This window comes from Trachurus trachurus, assembly GCF_905171665.1.
Source record: "Trachurus trachurus genome assembly, chromosome: 8".
Classification (NCBI taxonomy): domain Eukaryota; kingdom Metazoa; phylum Chordata; class Actinopteri; order Carangiformes; family Carangidae; genus Trachurus; species Trachurus trachurus.
This window is the reverse complement of record NC_139905.1, coordinates 28,045,804-28,052,092: the sequence shown is the minus strand read 5'-3', so window position 1 is coordinate 28,052,092 and position 6,289 is coordinate 28,045,804.

Sequence of the window (6,289 nt, the reverse complement as noted above, 5' to 3'; positions counted from 1 at the left end):
TAGTTCTAACTATGAGAGCAAAGAAATGACAACAGAAATTTGTAATTTTACAAAAACAGTCAATTATCTTGTTAATTGGCTGTTTTATTAAAATTACAAATTTCAGTCGGATAAAAAGACAGCTGTCGTTTTATAATCAAGACACGTTATATGTTACATGTCATGTTTTTAGACATGTAAAAACATCCTGTTGTATCACTGGACTGTGTACAGTCAGATACGCAGCTCTGTTGTCTGTGCACTAGTGACATGACACCAGTGTCTTTACACAGGTGAAGTGTTGCACTGTCTCACACTGGGCTACACTCAGTTTGCAATGAGCTGCTGAAACCTGAAACCTTCAAATCCTCCACATTCTGTCCCACTCTGCTGCTCTGTTTGCTACAACAGAGAATTCAAATTATTATCAATGTCAAACATTATCTAAAACTAAAAGGTAACAGTAACAACATTGATCTCATAATATCACAACTTTTATTTTGGAAATTACGAGTCGCAATGTTGCTTTTTTTTTCTTTTTAAATTCTGACTTGTGTCCAAACATTAAGACAAAGCTGAAACTTCATCCTTTTTTCTTCTTTTTTTTCAGTGGCTCTAGCGCTCCATCACAGTAGAATCTCTAACTACAGCTTTATTGCCTTTACAACTGGGGTCAAAGTTATAACATGTTTTTATGTAAATGTATCTTATTTTGTGAGCAGAAAGTGGCCTACTGCCACAGAGGGGCGGGGCTTGTCATGTATTTACTGTATGTGGACATTTTTGTTTCTTTGCCAAAAACATCCTGCCAGACCTCAGTCCAACTACTTCCTGTCCTGCACCACCCTGTGGCTCACACGTGCCGTGGTAGACCAGGTTTTGGCCAGGTGTAGACCAGGTGTAAACCAGGTGTAGGCCAGGTGTGGACCAGGTTTTGACCAGGTGTAGACCAGGTGTAGGCCAGGTGTAGGCCAGGTGTAGACCAGGTGTAGACCAGGTGTAGGCCAGGTGTAGGCCAGGTGTAGACCAGGTGTAGGCCAGGTGTAGACCAGGTGTAGGCCAGGTGTAGACCAGGTGTAGGCCAGGTGTAGACCAGGTGTAGACCAGGTGTAGGCCAGGTGTAGACCAGGTGTAGACCAGGTGTAGGCCAGGTGTAGGCCAGGTGTAGACCAGGTGTAGACCAGGTGTAGACCAGGTGTAGGCCAGGTGTAGACCAGGTGTAGACCAGGTGTCGGCCAGGTGTGGACCAGGTTTTGACCAGGTGTAGACCAGGTGTAGGCCAGGTGTAGGCCAGGTGTAGACCAGGTGTAGACCAGGTGTAGACCAGGTGTAGGCCAGGTGTAGGCCAGGTGTAGACCAGGTGTAGGCCAGGTGTAGACCAGGTGTAGGCCAGGTGTAGACCAGGTGTAGACCAGGTGTAGGCCAGGTGTAGACCAGGTGTAGGCCAGGTGTAGACCAGGTGTAGACCAGGTGTAGGCCAGGTGTAGACCAGGTGTAGACCAGGTGTAGACCAGGTGTAGGCCAGGTGTAGACCAGGTGTAGACCAGGTGTAGACCAGGTGTCGGCCAGGTGTGGACCAGGTGTAGACCAGGTTTTGACCAGGTGTAGGCCAGGTGTAGACCAGGTTTTGACCAGGTGTAGACCAGGTGTAGACCAGGTGTAGACCAGGTTTTGACCAGGTGTAGACCAGGTGTAGACCAGGTGTGGACCAGGTGTAGACCAGGTGTAAACCAGGTGTAGACCCGGCGTGACAGTGTGGCTGGTGTGGTTTTTACCTTGTGGGCTGTTAATCAAACTCTGATCTAATTGACTGTACGGCCAAGTGTAATATCCAAATCACAAGATCAAATATTTCACAACATCAGACGTGTTGTGACTCTACAGACACAACCCGGTCTACATATCATATCAGATGATATATTAATCAAAATGAAATTTGAAAATATACATTCCCACTGGAATAGCAATTACATTATTTTCTTTTGCATATTGATCAATGTGAGTCATCGTGACAAAGAGTGATCCTGGAGACAGTGGTAGGAGGTCATGGCTGCAGTTTATAAGTTTGTGGATGGATTTTGTCACAACACAACACACCATGACTAGTAGTTGTGTAGAGACACACACCTGTACACAGTCATAAGGGGAGAACAGTCCCAGCCCTGTAGTTGTGGCTGCAGCTCTGAGGTGGAGGTCTGTGATGAGGGTTGGTCTCTTGGTTTTTATTTTGTTTGTGTATTTTTTGTTGTTGTTGTTGTTGCACTGTGTTGAACAGTTGGGCTAACTGTCCACCTTTGTTCCATCTCGACTGTTTGACTGTCTTTGGTTTGAGTAATAATCACAGGCAGCACTGGTATGTATGGCACAGTGTGGGCACATTACGTGCACTTTATGAATGCTCTTTAACATGACTGTAACTTCATAGTGCGTCTGTCACACCAGGACACTAGAAGACATAGAGACCGTGATGACTGTGTGGTCCCAGGTGATCTGGTCTGATCTGAGCTTTGGAAACCAAAGACAAAAACTCTTGACAGGATCAGAAATATAAAAGCAAATTCTCTCCAAACCAACCAGACCATCAGTGAGAAATGATGCAAACACCGTCTGACATGACAGGGTAACTGCAGACTGTGGCGCGGCCTTAAAAGAAAACTCTGTCTTTTTTTGAATATTATTATTTTCCATCATGTGTCTGTCCATTAATGAACGTGATTCGTCAACTGGCAACCTCTGGCGCGTGTGTAACGCCACCCATTGGTTTTAAAGGGATAGTTCAACATTTTGGCAAATTGGCTCATTGCCATAATCGCTATAGTCATAGCAGTTTGTTACGTTTATTTGTCGGCGTAAGCTATTTTTAGAACAGCGGAGCAGAGCCACGAGCTGCTCAGAGCTACGCTACGAAGGCTCTTGGGATTTCTTGGTTTCCCTCATCAAACTCATCAAATACACAATCCAACAACTCCACAACGCTCTGGTGGACAAGTTGTGACCTGCACATTCACCAGGCTATGAGATAATAATGGAACGTTACGAGACACAGTTGTTTTCAAGGTAAATACAGAGTCTGCTTGCTGAAAAACTGCACGTGCATCAGTGGTTTTGCATGTATTTACCTCTAAAACAACTCTGTCTCGTAACGTTCCGTTATTATCTCATAGTGTGGTGAATGTGCAGGTCACAACTTGTCCACCAGAGCGTTGTGGAGTTGTTGGATTGTGTATTTGATGACTTTGATGAGGGAAACCAAGAAATCCCACTAGCCTCCGTAGCGTAGCTCTGAGCAGCTTGCGGCTCTGCTCCGCCGATCTAAAAATAACACCGACAAATAAAGGTAACGAACCTACTGCTATGACTATAGGGATTATGGCAATGGGCCAATTTGCCAAAATGTTGAACCATCCCTTTAAGGCTCAGGGGGAGCTGCTTTGTTGATGCCATCATTTGACTCCGCCCCTAACTGCAGCAAATCCAAAGGTGAAAGTTGGGGTGTTTATAGAGCTGAGACTCTGGTGCATGCACATGCTTCCTCACCTGTCACTCAGGGGCCACACCCTCAATATGCAGAACTTTAAGCCTTAATGAAATGTAAAAACAGGTGAGCTCAGAGGTTGATACATAAGCAGAAAGAGCTGGAGTCGTCATCTTAGTCACAGAACTGAATCCTCCTCCCTCTGTACAAACAGTTGGTGAGAAACGCTCTTTGAAACGAATCTGTAACTTCCAACTTCGTGCTCAACAGCTCTTCCTCGTCCTCTGCCTGGGACTGCAAAGCTTATTGTCTCTTGTCAATCGGTTCCACACAAGCACATGGGAAAATAATCCACACTGTGATGGAAACATGCAAACTTCCATAAACAACACGATGAGCGTGGTCTCATCACTGAGAGGTTGTCATTGTTCTATACATGATATTGGAGTTGAGTGGGTGGGCGGGGGTGCTCAGTGGGTGTGGCAGACATGGGTTTGTCTGACTGGAAAAACATGACATTAAAGGGATAGTTCAACATTGTGGCAAATTGGCCCATTGCCATAATCCCTATAGTCATAGCAGTAGGTTCTTTACCTTTATTTGTCGGTGCAAGCTGTTTTTAGAACGGTGGAGCAGAGACGTGAGCTGCTCAGAGCTACGTTACGGAAGCTAATGGGATTTGGTTTCCCTCATCAAATACACAATCCAACGCAACAATTGGAGTTGTTGGATTGTGTATTTGATAAGTTTGATGAGGGAAACCGAGAAATCCCATTAGCCTCCATAGCGTAGCTCTGAGCAGCTCACGTCTCTGCTCCACCGTTCTAAAAACAGCTTGCACCGACAAATAAAGGTAACGAACCTACTGCTATGACTATAGGGATTATGGCAATGGGCCAATTTGCCAAAATGTTGAACTATCCCTTTAAAACAGAAGGAAAGTGTCCAAAAATGAGAAGATGAAGCTGGACTGGTCCTGTAGTAGACTGAGGCCGGTGGTGGAACATTTACTGTAGAGAGATAGAACATGGTTTAATAAGGAATTAACACCGGGGGAACGACGATTACAAAAGAATGGATTTCAGCTTTATTGCACTTGTTCTGTAGATAATTACTTTACTACTGTTCTTTATTTAATTTCTAAATGGTGTAAATGAAGCAGATTAATGATTATTTTTGTCATGTGATTATAATGCAAAGCTGAATCAATAACTTTCTATGTTTAATGAAGAACTTTTGGTTTGATATGAAATGTCCTGTAGCTTTCACTGTCTGAACGATTGACTGTATTTAATCAGCAGAATCCTTCCTCTTGAATATTTTATACAATTAATTTACAGCACAGAAACATGTTGACATGTTTTGTGTAAATTATTCCTGTCGACAGATTAAATTCTAAGTTTTCTAGTCTGAACGCGAGGTCATGGCTTTCTGTAGTTCAACCTCTCCATCGGATTTTCGTCATGAAGTTGTGGGTTTGTCAGTCAATACAACTTGTGTATTAACGGTTCAGTTAGTCAGCATGTTCATTTTGTAAGGACAGTGGAGAGAGAGAAATGATGACAGGCAGAAAAGGGGCCACTGGTCGGAATCGAACCAGCGAGTTCCACCAGTTGAGCCACCATGGCGGCCCCAGTCAGCATTCATTCTTAAACACTGCAAACTGTTATCGTTCTGAGGATCAAGATGTCAGACAAATACAAAAAGAAATGTCAGGTGTTAATAACAAGATGCACAGTCACTAACAACATGAGATAATTATATTATAGGCACTTCTCTATAATATAATTTGTTTGTGTGTACATGTGTTTTAAGACCCTGTGACATAATATTACAAATAAAAAGTTAATATTACACCTTATCTGTAATGGAGCTGTGAACAGGGTCAAACTATGTAAGGTCTCCTAAACCAAAAAAGAGAGAGAACGTGGTGGGGGAGTGAAACAAAACACAATCACAACCTGCCTCCATGTGTGGAATCGGAAGTCTTAACCACATCAAAGAAAGACAAACACTAGTCAAAACTGCATTGCAATCTAAAATGAAAAGGATTTCCAATAATACTGACTTGTGATCATTTTGATGTTTGAAACCGAAGTCTGGACTGAACTAAGTGGTAGTTGGTCTTGACCTGAGACTTCCTTGTGACTTGGCCCTGGTCTTGTTACATTTTCATGTTAACATGGACAAATAAATTGCAGCACATGTTTGATCTAGTGCTACAGATCCTTCCTGTGTGAGGCTCAGAGAAGGTGATTCCATCTATTCATCTGTTCATTCACAGGAAGTGTGGCTGGTTGCATTATTTTGGTTTCATTGAGTTGCTTTTATCTAATATACATAATAAACTAACAACAACCATATAATAACTCTACACACATAATTAAATAATAATTGCAGGTCATATGGGCCTAATCTAAGACGGATGTTGCATCCTCTGAATGTGAAGTTTATGCCTTCAGGCACTCCTTTTTATAAACTGGCTGCTATGCTGATCTAATTAAATGGACAAGTTAAATGCCTACAGGCATATTCAAAACCACCAAATATTCAGAGGTGACACCCATCATGGACAAAAAAGCACGTGTTTCTGTTGATTTCCTAATTATGCCAAATGAGCTTTTTGTATGACTTTTAAGTCCCTTGGTACTTGCATTTACTCCAAATCATTCATTACCTGAGGCTGATATGCATTATTGGATAAAATTAAAAAGGGAATTACTTCAGTGAGTGAGACTGGTGCGAGTTTAAAATCAAATCCTTAGCTTTGTTGACTTGATAAAGTTGGTGATATAATTATTGGGGAAAAAAAAAAAAAACTTTTTCAACAAATCC